The sequence below is a fragment of the Cibotium barometz genome, chromosome 32 (assembly GCF_041138505.1).
Source record: "Cibotium barometz isolate CiBa-2024 chromosome 32, ASM4113850v1, whole genome shotgun sequence".
Taxonomy (NCBI): Eukaryota; Viridiplantae; Streptophyta; class Polypodiopsida; order Cyatheales; family Cibotiaceae; genus Cibotium; species Cibotium barometz.
In genome coordinates this window covers 20421517-20436013 of record NC_141077.1, presented here as the reverse complement: position 1 = coordinate 20436013, position 14497 = coordinate 20421517, and positions in this window count along the sequence as shown.

The window sequence follows — 14497 nt, the reverse complement described above, 5'->3', positions numbered from 1 at the left end:
AAAATCCCCCCAAAAATGAGTAAATACTCACATAAGATGAAGAGTGGACTAAGGACCAAAGGAAATACTAAAAAAATGGATTTTTGACACCTCACAATGGGAATTTCTCCCTCATGAAGGAGGCACCTATTTCACATGTGTGGTGGAGTTTTACATTATCAAAATTGAGATATTTCATCTCTCCTCTCTCCTAATTCAAGTCTAGTTCCAAAAAGTAAGCTAAACTGACCTAAAAATGGTCAAAAATTGACCAAACTGATCTGGAAAATTCTAGAATCAGTTTGCTTGGTTAGGAGCTCACTTTTTCCTATAAATGGAAGCCTCCCCCTTTGTTGAAGCTTAATAGTGTTTTATGCACTGTTACTCTACTCCTCCCAAGAGCCAAGAACTGTGAATTTCTTAATAATTCACTAGTTTTTTACCATTCCCTCTTCTAAAGATTTGGTGGCCACTCTTGTTGCAAACAAGAGTAGATCCCTCAAACCATCAAGCCAAAGGAAAGCTCCTAGAATTCATGTAAGTTAGAAATCTTATATTTTTCTTTATTCTTTTAATTGGTTTTCTAATTTCTGTATTGTTTGAAATGATAATCTGATGCTATGTCTTTGTGGAAAGGCTTTCCTCCTCTCTCATTCGTAAAATCAGCCCTTCTTTATCCTAGTTAAGTGATCTAATAGTTGGAATTAAACTTTTCATATTGTTTCTTTTTTAAAAGTGAAATTTGATTAGTTTAGAGTGCTTAAAACCAATTGGGGTTAATTTTTAAGTAAATTAAAGTAGGAAAATTTAAAAAATGGTCAGCCATACAAAGGAGGTTATGGCAAAATTTTCTAAAATTTTGTGAAATAAGTTTCATCTTTTATTATTCTAAAAGAATAATCCCTATCATTTGTGTATTCTAAAAGTATCATTTTCATTCTATGCATAGAAAAATGCATAGTAGAAATATAATTATTCTAAAAGTGTTATTTTCATTAGATATAAATTCTATGCATGGAAAGATGCATATTGGTTTTTTTTTTAAATTATAAAAGAGTGATTTTCATTAGATATAAATTCTATGCATAGAAAGATGCATATTGATTTTTTTATTATAAAAGTATTACTTTTGTCATTATTGATTTTTATGCATAAAATGATACATTAAAGAATTTTTTTATTATAAAAGTATTACTTTCATCATTATTGGTTTTATGCATAAAATGATGCATAAAAGAATTTGTTTTATTATAAAAGTATTACTTTTATCATTATTGATTTTTATGCATAAAATGATGCATAAAAGAATTTTTTTATTATTATAAAGTGTTACTTTCATCAATATTGATTTTTATGCATAAATAGATGCATAAGAGATTTTTTTTAATAAAAGTGTTACTTTCATCAAAATCGATTTTTATGCATAAATAGATGCATAAAAGAATATTTTTATTATAAAAGTGTTACTTTGATCAAAATGGATTTTTATGCATAAATAAATGCATAAAAGAATTTTTTTTATTATAAAAGTGTTATTTTCATCAAAATGGATTTTTTTGCATAAATAGATGCATAAAAGAATATTTTTTATTATAAAAGTGTTACATTCATCATTATTGATTTTTATGCATAAAATGATGCATAAAAGAATTTTTTTATTATAAAAGTGTTACTTTCATCATTCTTGATTTTTATGCATAAAATGATGTATAAAAGATTTTTTTTATTATAAAAGTGTTACTTTCATCAATATTGACTTTTATGCATAAATAGATGCATAAAAGAATAATTTTTTTATAAAAGTGTTACTTTCATTAAAATGGATTTTATGCGTAAATAGATGCATAAAAGAATATTTTTATTATAAAAGTGTTACTTTCATCAAAATGGATTTTTATGCATAAATAGATGCATACAGAATTTTCATATCAAAATAAGAGCTCTCTTTAATCCTTGTTTAAATCCCATGAATATGGGTAAATGAATTAAGTAAATACTCTATAAAAGAAAATTTTACCGTTTCATATTCTCTAAGATGATAATGAGAAAATTCAATGAAACTATCGAAGTTGAAATTTTAGATAAATGACTAATTTATTCCTTATAGGAATTCGTGTTTAGTTTTGAATTCAGTAAAGTAGTAATTGAATTATTACCTTCGAGAAAGATAGATCAGGGAGAACCTTTCCAGACTTAAAACCCTGAATCAGACTATGACCAAGACATCGTCTCAGTTTCAAGAATAGACGATGTGACGAGTTCCATAATCTACACTCAAATCACCCACCGAATGTGAAACTAAGTTGAGACCTTTGATTTTAATCTGAGGATCAAATCACCCACCGAATGTGAAACTAAGTTGAGACCTTTGATTTTAATCTGAGGATCAATAATTCAGAATTCGAGGAATTCTGCTTGGGAATCCAGACGTGTGATCTAGAAGTCTTGGATACGGAATTAAGATATACTCATTGTATTCAAAGAAAATCAAAACTGAAAACTTGCATAGAAACCCTGTTTTCTTAAAGGACTGTCTTACGCCAGAATGCTGGAGGGAGCATTTGGTATATGTGTTTTTCTAAGGGAAGTTCGGTTGCAACAGCTGGCGGGGAGTGTTCAAAGGATGGCTCACGTGGCAAAAACCTGCCCACGTCTTGACCAGCCTGGATATGGTGTAAAATGGTGTGCTTCTAGTATGATGGGCGAGGGCCGACGAAGCGGTCCCTGAGTGAAGTGCCAGGACACCTAAGGAGGATCTTGGAGAGTTCTGACCAGGAGATGCACGGGCTCGCAGTGCCGAGGATACCCATACGTATGTCGTGGAAGATATATAGGTATGATGATGAGAAACTTATTGTAATCTGTTACTAGATCTCGTTGCTGACCTGCTGGTCTCAACGGAGAGTCCAGAGTGATACTGTTTTGTGAGAAACAAGGATTGAAATGAAATTTTGAGTTGTGACATCTGTACACCCAGTAATTGTTTGTCAATGGATTGTTTTATAAATTAAAGTTTAAAGAGGAGAGTGTGAGTATCTGTATTCTAAAGCAAAAGTTAAGAAAGGCTTTCAATTATGGGTGAGTGAGTACTTGTCTGGTTCTACTATTCTAGTGGTTGGGTGGTGGCTAACCCATGGGCCGGATGGGGTTAGGCTGGAATCAGTAGAGTTTTAATAATAAAATTGATTAATAAGATTACGCTTAGAACTCGAGTAGTTAATTAAAGCTTGAAGACTTCTCAAATGAATAGATCAACAGTTGTGCCTAATTCAATTAGGAAAAAAGCGTTGATTCCTTCAAGTTAAGTCTGTTATAGTTTCCCTTCTATCCGGTTTATTCAGATGAAGGTTAGCTCAGTCTTGACCTCGTTTTAGAAAAATTTGTTAAGAAATTCAAAATGGTGGAATTGTCCCCGCTTTCCGGGCATGGAAAATTTTCCTGGTTTCGGTTTTCGGAATGACCACCAGCTTAGTCTCGTGCCCGGACATTCAAGGACGAGGCCCCGAGTGGAAAACCCTGCTCCGCGCAAGAGGGAGCTGCTTCCGCTGCTGCCAATCCGGTGCGCGAAGGGGGCAGTGGTATCTCACAGTTGGTATCAGAGTGCTATTGTAAATTTATGTAACAGTAGTAGAAATTGCTTAAAATTTTAAAGTAAATCTGGGAAATAATGTTTTCGCTTGTTAATATTATGTTGAAGGAACTTCAAAAGTTGAAAACTCATAAATTGAATTGGAATTTATAAATGGATATCCTGAATCTATCTGGCATTCCTGAACTCTCCCAGAGTCAAGATATGATAGCCTTTGCATTTGAGCACCTCATCAACTCTACAACCCGAGTAAGCAGAGTGAGACTCGCACGACATTTTGAGAGTCTTTACTTTCCTGATCCTCTTGAGCGACGTCGGTATATGTGGTTCTGTGGAGGATGGTGTATTAATGTCAGTACCAGTCAGCGTCACAGGCTCAGGCAAAATATTTCCTTAGCCATGATTCTGATAAGGCTAGAACTTGTTGTTTAGCATGTACAACTCTTTGATCATTCACCCAGGAACTTCAGAACTTCATGCCGAGTTTTTAGACTTCTTAGCCGCTTTATCCCTAGAGATAGAATTACAGCACCTCTTTTTATAATGAATCGTGTGTACCATGGTTTGTCTCCTTCGCAGTTTCGCTTCTTTATGCAAATACGATTGAGGCAGTGATTTTGGGAGCCGTGATGCTCTATGTATATATCAAAAACTTTTGATAATAAACGATATTTTACCAAAAAAATCCAAATTGTTTTCATGATTGTGAATATGGTTAATCTTGTTTCATGAAGTATGATGAAATAATTATCTGTTTAAAGAATAAATCGTAAAAATTAAATAATCATAAATCTTTATCAAAGTTAAGTTGACAAAAATCTCGTTTTGTCAGAATCATGAGGCGTGGCGGCCCGTGCAAGGCAACCGGATCCTCTAACCGATGACGAAGAGTTAGATCTGGATGTTCAAAAATCCCTGCATAGATCCCAGCCTGGTCCCTTCAAAGGTGAAGGGGAACAGCTAGGTGAAGTAGTGGAAAAGTGGATTGAGGCAATGGAGGAATACTTTGATGTAAATGGCTACAATGAGAGAAGCAGGATGGCTCTCGCTAGGTTAAAGATTATGGAAACGGCCAGGGTCACTTGGCTACAATGAGAGAAGCAAGATGGCTCTCGCTAGGTTAAAGATTATGGAAACGGCCAGGGTCGCTTGGAGAAATCACTGCGAGACTAACCGTCTCGACCAGAATACCCAGACCTAGACCGATCTTAAAGCTTACCTCAAAAAGAGGTTTTGTCCTCCGGGCTTCCTTGAAACTAAGATGAATGAATTCTTGGAACTAAAGCAGGATAGCCGGACAATGAAGAGTACCATCAAGCTTTTGCCCTTCTCCTCAAATATTCCCCACAATTGGATGAAGAGCAGCTAATGGTGGCCAGGTTCATTCGAGGAATGAACGAGCCATTGGACACCTTAGTGAAGAATATCAAACCTATTTCAATGGCTAAGGCAGTAAGAATGGCAAAAGACTTTGCCAAAGCCTTTGTTGTTAAGGTCCTCCCAAAGCCTGCTGTACCCTCTAACTTTAAAAGATTCCAAACCCCGAGAAGTACTTCAAACTTTCCTCCCCCAAAGAGCCAGCAAGGCCCAATTCAGAATCAGGATGCGGGAAGATTCAGAAGTGAAGGAAGACCCTTCCCCCAAAACACTTTCTCAGGAGCCCCACCTATTTCAAGGATTCGGAGGGATGAGCTCAGAAGTGAGAACCGGTGTTTTGGATGCCAAGGTTTTGGTCACCAGCTGAAAGACTGCCCGACTCCTGCCATGTCAAGGGGACAGGGAAGTCAAGGACTGAGAGTGCAGAGACCAGCCCCTTCCTATCAGTCAAATCAGGGTGTCCATCTCACCCAAATCAGAGCAATCCCAGGAGAACTCCAGCTCAGCCGTCTACCTCTGTCTCCAGAGTAGCCTCAGAACTCCTTCTCCTAGAACTGGGGCAACCAAAGAGAAAGAGTTCCGCCTCAGACTGCAGCAGCCAGAGCAGTCACAATTGCAGAAGTAGTGGAAGAGGAAAGAGGACAGATTTATGCTGCAATTGAAAACCAAGGGCCAAATCGCCAATTCTCTGTCATTCATACTCCACCTGAGTATCAGGGTAAGCCTTTTAAGCTTTTGATTGATTCAGGCAGTACTCATTATTTCATTTCCCCTGGATGCTTGCGTAAGCTAGTCTTAGATCAAAAATCAAGGAAACCTATGCAAGTTGAATTGGCAAGTGGGAAGATTCTTTTCACTCACCTTGAGACAGATCGTATTTAGTTCAATTTAGATGGGAATTTAACTGACTGAGTTATACCTTTGGGAATTTTCGACGGGATCCTTGGAATGGATTGGCTCCACAAAAATCAAGCTGACATTCACTGTCATAATGGAACCATTTCCTTCTGTGACCTTCACGGAAACAAGGTTCAAGGAATCTAAATTTCAGGATCCCCAAGTCTGCAATTAGTAAAAGCTTCTAAGTTACTAAAAGGACTTAAAAAGAAGCAGCTCATTTATCTTGTCAAAATGAATCCAATAGACTCAAAGTTAAAAGCTAAAGAACCTGAATGGTTAAGTGATTATGATGATTTATTCCCAGCAGAATTAACAAAGATGCCTCTAATTCGGGAAGTAGATCATGTGATAGAATTGACCCCCGAAGCTCAGCCAGTAGCCCTGCTACGCACGTACAAAATGCCAGTTCATGAAGCCATTAAACTCAAGGAATAGCTTAGACAGCTATTGGAACAAGGGTTTGTAAGACCCAGTGTTTCACCTTGGGGTGCGCCAGTTCTCTTTCAGAAAAAGAAAGATGGAACGCTAAGACTCTGTGTGGACCACAGAGATCTCAATCAGCTCTGACAGTTAAGAATAAGTATCCTATCCCCAGAATTGATGAGCTTCTGGATAGGCTAAGTGGAGCCCAGATCTTCACAAAGATAGATCTCAAATTAGGGTATTATCAGATCAGGATTACTGAGCAAGATATTCCAAAGAGAGACATCAATACTCGGTATGGGCATTATGAATTCACTGTCATGTCGTTTGGATTGACAAATGCCCCAGCTACATTCAATCGATTAATGCAGGACATTCTCAGAGAATACTTGGACGATTTTGTTCTTGTTTTCTTTGATGATATTCTAATTTACTCAAAGAATGCAGCTGACCATGAAGCTCATGTCAAGAAAGTCCTTGAGATTCTAAGGAAGCACCAACTCTTTGCAAAAAAGAGCAAATGCACTTTCTCTGCCGACGACCATGTTGAATACTTGGGCTTTCTCGTATCAAAAGATGGAATTTCTCCAGATTTCGTAAAAGTCCAAGTAGTCATAGATTGGCCTGAACCAAAGACAGTGAAAGAAGTCAGAGGATTCTTGGGATTGACTGGTTTGGTATAGAATTTTTATACCAAAGTATGCTCTCATAGCTTCCCCCCTGACTAATCTTCTCAAGAAGAATATCCCGTTTCAATGGTCTGCCAGGTGCCAGAGTGCTTTTGATAAGCTGAAGACTGCCTTGGTAACCAATCCCGTTCTAAAACTGCCAGATTTCTCTCTACCCTTTGAGGTAGTAACTGATGCCAGTGGTTTTATCCTGGGAGGTGTACTCATGCAGGAAGGTCATGCAGTGGGGCCTATGAATCCCGAAAACTCAGAACGCATGAGAGGAATTATGCTGTCCATGACCTGGAACTACTTTCAGTAGTATATGCCCTGAAGTTGTGGAGACATTACCTACTGGGTCGAAGATTCACTTTGATGACAGATCATCAGAGCTGAAAGTGGATCTTCACTCAGAAGGATCTCACAATGCGCCAAAGAAGGTGGATGCAGACCCTGCAGGAATTTGATTTTGAAATCAAGTACCGCCCAGGCAAAGAAAATGTGGTATTAGCAGATGCCCTCAGCAGAAAAGCCTCCTTGCTTGCAATTACTGTAGTGTCAAATCCTTTGATTATTGAAGCAAGAGAGAAGATCACGCAGGATAGATTCTTTGGCCCTATTGCTACCCTAGTTATGCACGAAAGCAAAACTCCACAGGAGTTGAACCGAGTTCAAGGGTACAGCAGCGTGGATGATGGAATTATGTATTATAATCGCAGGCTATGCATTCCCAATGATAAGGGAACTAAGGGTCAAATTCTGAATAAAGCTCATGACAACCTTATTGTTGCAGGACATCCTATTTCATCAAAACCTACATGTCTGTGAAGAAAAGCTTCTTTTGGCCTGGTCTAAAAAGGGATGTGCTTGATTTTTATGCATAAAATGATGCATAAAAGAATTTTCTTATTATAAAAGTATTACTTTCATCATTATTGATTTTTATACATAAAATGATGCATAAAAGAATTTTTTTAATTATAAAAGTATTACTTTCATCATTATTGATTTTTATGCATAAAAGAAATTTTTTTATTATAAAAGTGTTACTTTCATCAATATTGATTTTTATGCATAAATAGATGCATAAAAGAATATTTTTTTATATAAAAGTGTTACTTTCATCAAAATGGATATTTATGCATAAATAGATGCATAAAAGAATATTTTTATTATAAAAGTGTTACTTTGATCAAAATGGATTTTTATGCATAAATAAATGCATAAAAGAATATTTTTTTTATTATAAAAGTGTTACTTTTATCAAAATAGATTTATTTGTATAAATAGATGCATAAAAGAATATTTTTTATTATAAAGTGTTCCTTTCATGATTATTGATTTTTATGCATAAAATGATGCATAAAAGAATTTTTTTATTATAAAAGTGTTACTTTCATAATTCTTGATTTTTATGCATAAAATGATGCATAAAAGATTTTTTTTTAAATTATAAAAGTGTTACTTTCATTAATATTGATTTTTATGCATAAATAGATGTATAAAAGAATAACTTTTTTATAAAAGTGTTACTTTCATCAAAATAGATTTTATGCATAAATAGATGCATAAAAGAATATTTTTATTATAAAAGTGTTACTTTTATCAAAATGGATTTTTATGCATAAATAGATGCATACAAAGTTTTTATATCAAAATAAGAGCTCTCTTTAATCCTTGTTTAAATCCCATGAATATGGGTAAATGAATTAAGTAAATACTCTGTGAAAAAAAATTTTACCATTTCATATTCTCTAAGATGATAATGAAAAAATTCAGTGAAACTATCAAAGTTAGAATTTTAGATAAATGACTAATTTATTCCTCATAGGAATTCGTGTTTAGTTTTGAATTCAGTAAAGTAGTAATTGAATTATTACCTTCAAGAAAGATAGATCGGAGAACCTTTCCAGACTCAAACCCTAAATCAGACTATGACCAAGACATAACTCCTTCGTCGGTTTCAAGAATAGATGATGTGACGAGTTCAGTAATCTACACTTGAATCACCCACCGAATGTGAAACTAAGTTGAGACCTTTGATTTTGATCTGAGGATCAATAATTTAGAATTCGAGAAATTCTGCTTGGGAATCTAGACCTGTGATCTAGAAGTCTTGGAAATGGAATTAAGATATACTCATTGTATTCAAAGAAAATCAAAACTGAAAACTTGCATAGAAACCATATTTTCTTAAAGGACTGTCTTACGCCAGAATGCTGGAGGGAGCATTTGATATATGTGTTTTTCTAAGGGAAGTTCGGTTGCAACAGCTAGCGGGGAGTGCCCAGGTCTTGACCAGCCTGGGTATGGTGTAAGATGGTGTGCTTCCGGTACAATGGACGAGGGCCGACGAAGCGGTCACTGAGTGAAGTGCCAGGACACCTAAGGAAGATCCTAGAGGGTTCTCACCAGGAGATGCACGGGCTCGCGGTGCCGAGGATACCCATGCATATGTCGTGGAAGATATTATGTATGATGACGAGAAACTTATCGTAATCTGTTTACTGGATCTCGTTGCTGACTTGCTAGTCTCAATGGAGAGTCCAGAGTGATACTGTTTTGTGAGAAACAAGGATTGAAATGAAACTTTGAGTTGTGACATCTGTACCCAATAATTGTTTGTCAATGGATTGTTTTATAAATTAAAGTTTAAAGAGGAGTGTGTGAGTATCTGTATTCTAAAGCAAAAGTTAAGAAAGGCTTTCAATTATGGGTGGGTGAGTACTTGTCTGGTTCTACTATTCCAGTGGTTGGGTGGTGGCTAACCCATGGGCCGGAATCAGTAGAGTTTTACTAATAAAATTGATTAATAGGATTACGCTTAGAACTCGAGGAGCTAATTAAAAGCCTGAAGACTTCTCAAATGAATAGATCAACAGCTGTGCCTAATTCAATTAGGAAAAAAACGTTGATTCCTTCAAGTTGTTATAGTTTCCCTTCTATCCGGTTTATTCAAATGAAGGTTAGTTCAGTCTTGACCTCGTTAGAAAAATTCATTAAGAAATTCAAAATGGTGGAATCGTCCTCGCTTTTCAGGCATGGAAAATTTTCCCGGTTTCGGTTTTCGGAATGACCACCAGCTTAGTCTCGTGCTCTCGGACATTCGAGGGCGAGTCCCCGAGTGGGAAACCCTGCCTCGCGCAAGAGGGAGCTGCTTCCGCTCTGCCAGCAATCGAGAATCCGGTGCGCGGAGGGGACATTGGGATCTCACACTGATGGTAAATCTGATTAAGAAGGTACTTCTAACCTTGATCCTCATTCTTTTTCACCACATACTTTACTTAAAATGAAGGAAAAAATTCAAGATAAGGAAATCACAATCTTGCATGATGATGGTAGCACATACGACTTTATTTCTGAACGTCTTGCACATGCTCTTCATCTTGACATGATTCCTTCTAGTTTTAAAGTAAAGGCTACTTTTCAAAATCAAAAGTATAATTGCACTAAGAAAGTAAAGAATTTCGCTTTTTCTATTGCACAATTTTTGGATCAACATATTGTCTTAGTTGCACCTTTGCATGGTATTGACATGATTTTAAGAATGCCTTTTCGTCATAAGTATACACCACAAATTGATTATGCAAAGCACACAATGTCTTTTATGCATCATCAGAAGAATGTTTGTTTGCAAGGAATTTCTATGGGTAAGGATCAACCACTTTTGAGCCATACTCAAGCAAAAAGGGCTTTGAGGAAGAGGGAGAAAACTTTTTAAATTTTGGTTAACCAGCTTAGTGCTCAAGAACCACCTCCTAGGGATACATCCCATGACTTTTTCATTTCCAAATTCTCTGACTGTTTTCTCAATGAGTTATCTCCTGGACTCCCTAGATCACGTCCTGAAGATCATCACATATACATTATTCCAGGTAGAGCACCTTATAGAGTTAACCCTCTTAAGTGCAAAAAGAAATTCAGACTCAAATCGAGAAATTACTTTCTCGGGGACTTATTAGACCAAGTAGTTCACCATATGGAGCACCAATTCTTCTTGTTAAAAAAAAAATGGTACTTACCGTATGTGTAGACTACATGGCTCTCAACAAGAACACTATCAAGAATAGATTTTCAATTCCTAGAGTTGATGATCTACTTGACAAATTAAGGGGAGCCAGCATCTTTAGCAAAATTGACCTAAAATCTAGATATCATAAGTAATAATGGCCGAGCAAGATATCTATAAAATTGCTTTTAGAACTCAGACTGGTCACTTTGAGTTTTTAGTAATGCCATTTGGTCTTACTAATGCTCCTGCGACTTTTAGTCGTATGATGAATAGAATCTTTCTTGAACATCAAAACTTTGTGGTTGTCTTTTTCGATGATATCTTAGTTTTTAGTAAATCTGAAGAAGAGCACGAAAAACACTTGGAAATTGTATTTAATTTGCTCAAGAAAAATGAACTTTACATTAATCTAGAAAAGAGTAGTTTTTTCCAGAGTGAGATTGAGTATTTGGGGCATATAGTTTCTACTAAGGGCATACATGTAGATCCCAAGAAAATAGAAACTATTGCGACATGGCCACGTTCCAAGAACCTTCATGAATTACGATCTTTTCTAGGGCTGTGTAGCTATTATCATAAATTTGTCCGTAATTTTGTATATAAGGCGCACTATCTCATTGAACTTCTCAAGAAAACCAAACCTTATGAGTGGACCGAACTTCAAGAGAAATCTTTTCTTGCATTAAAATATGCAGTTACTCATGTACCTGTGTTACAATTACCTGATTTTTCACGTCCTTTGTTTGTGGTTGTAATAACTGATGCTAGTGGTAAGGGCATTGGTGCTGTATTAATGCAAGATGGTCATCCTATTGCTTTCGAGAGTAGGAAATTTCGTCGTGCTAAAGTAAGTATAGAACCTATGACAAGGAGTTGTCTGCTGTAGTCCATGCATTGAAAATTTGGAAACATTATTTGATGGGCTCAAAATTTCTTATAAAGACTAATCAGCAGAGTATCAAACATTTGCTATCTCAACCACTTATTTCGGATAGACATATTAAATGGACAGCTTTTATTCAAAGTTTTTAGCCTATTATTCATTACCAACCTGGTAAAGAAAATGTAGTTGCTGATGCTTTGAGTAGAAGACATTCCATTCAAAATATTTCTGTGATTGAGAATACATCTTTCGACTCTATGCGTGGTGAGACTTATGACCAAGACCCTGACTTTAGTGATATTTGGTCTAGACTGAGAGAAAATCATTGGACACCTTTTGCTGAGTATTCCTACGATGATGGATATCTTTTCTTCCAGAAAAGATTATGCATTACTCGACCTTTTAGACATTCTATTTTAGAAGAATTACATCAGCCACCTTATGCGGGGCATCGAGGTGTTTCATCTACATTCCAGACTATTTCTAATGATTTTTACTGGCCTTAAAAAAAATGATGTAGTTAAATTTGTGTCGGAATGTGATGTTTGTCAAAAAGTGAAAAGTTATAAGGGTAAGAAACTTGGTTTACTCATGCCACTTCCTATTCCTAACACTCCTTTGGGAACATATTTTTATGGATTTTGTCACTAGTTTTCCATTGACTATGAACCATAATGATATGATTTAGACCATTGTTGATAGGTTTAGCAAACAAGCATATTTTTTTCCTTGTAAAAAGACTCTTACTGGACATCAAGCTGCACATTTGTTTGTTAAACATATCTTCACACATCATGGTTTACCACAAGTGATTGTTTCTTATAGAGATTCTAACTTTTGCAGTGATTCTGGACTACATTGTTTGATAATCTAGGCACTAAATTGGATTTTTCCACTGCATTTCATCCTGAATCTAATGGTCAAATAGAAGTGACAAATAGCACATATTAGAATTACTTCGTGCATATGTTTCATCTCAACCTAATTAATGGGATAAGTATATCCATATTTTGCAATTTGCATATAACAACACACCGCATTCATCCACTGGAAAGGCACCTTTTGCAATTGTGTATGGAAAAGCTTTACCTACTCCTATCACTCATTTGTCACACACTTTTGAAGCTACAGATTAATTCACCATTGATTTCACATGTTCGTGAAGCTATTTCTAATGCACAAGAGAAATACACTAAACAAGCTAATAAGAAAAGGAAGCACATGGTTTTTCAAGAAGGTCAATATGTTTTGCTTCGTATTGAAAAGAGACGTCTTAAAAGTGTTGAGACTAACCCTGTTGTTAATTTAGCTCCTCGTTTTTATAGTCCTTTTAAAATTACTCGTAAGATTAATGACCTAGCATATAGACTCTCACTTCCTTCTCATTGGAGAATTCATAATTCTTTTCATATTAGTCTTTTGAGGCCTTATAGGAGACCAATTCCTACACATCCTATATATGAGGAAGCACCTAGTCTTGTTGACCAAATAGAAGAACTTCAACCTGAGGCTATTATTGACCATGAGACCACTACTACTCGCACAAGTCTCGCACAAGTACTGTATATAATAGATATCTTTTGACCTTCAAAAATCATCCTCACGAAAATGCGAATGGATGCTTGAGCGGTTTTTTCGTGCCTATCTCGACATCATCCAATCTTACTTTCAAACACGGGCCAGTTGATCTGATGCAACTGAGGACAGCTGCTATCCCGGGCAGAAGGGATGTCACGGTTTGTCCATCCATCCTTCTGTGGTTAATTGGGGACGTCTAATTACCACTATGTTCAAAGCATGGCACTTGGGTGATTCCAAATATTCCATGTGTAGGACATATGAAATTAGGGATAGTTGGAACTAAGTGTGGATTTATTACTTATGTGGTATCTGGACTTGTGGCATGTGTTGCTAACTCGTAGTGTGTTTGAATGGACAACCTTGTAGGTTGGTGAGATTGACCTGATGGCGGCGATATGGTGGAAGCTATTACCAGGATGGTTCTCATTTTGATATTTTTCTTGTAGTGTTTACTATGAGATTTTGTATTTGGCCGCCCATTTTGATGTATTCGGGCGTGGACCTATTGAGCTACCCACTTTTGTTATATTGGGCATGGATTATTTATTTGCACGTGTATTAACCCTTGGGGTTCATTTTGTAATTATCCTTTAGTATTTAGATAGGAACACTTTACCTAAGCTTGTGTTAAAAGCAACCCCTATTTTTTGTAAAGGGCAAGCCCATGCATAAGCATGCATCTATTTTTAGCTTATAGGCTATTTTTGATTAATAAAGCATAAATACTCAAGAAGTGGAAGGAAGCCGACACTTCTTGAAGGGAGGATAGATTGCACCCAATGATTCTCTCTTGTGTTTTTATGCTATGTCATGTTTTTATGATATTTATTAATTTTTCAGTTATGGTAATTTGATTGAAGTGATGAACCAGTTGGTATTTGGTTGGACGGTGTGTCTCCCCATGATCCTAGTGGTTTCAGTTCTATTAACTATGTTTTCATTAACTTTAAGATTTGAAAGTGTTTCATGGTGTTTTGGGCAGATTTTGGGACTCATTCACATACTATAAGGTTTCCATAGACATCCCAAGGGAGTGTCAGTTCGAACTGTCTTTGTTTGATTTTTTGAACTGTCTTTGTTTGATT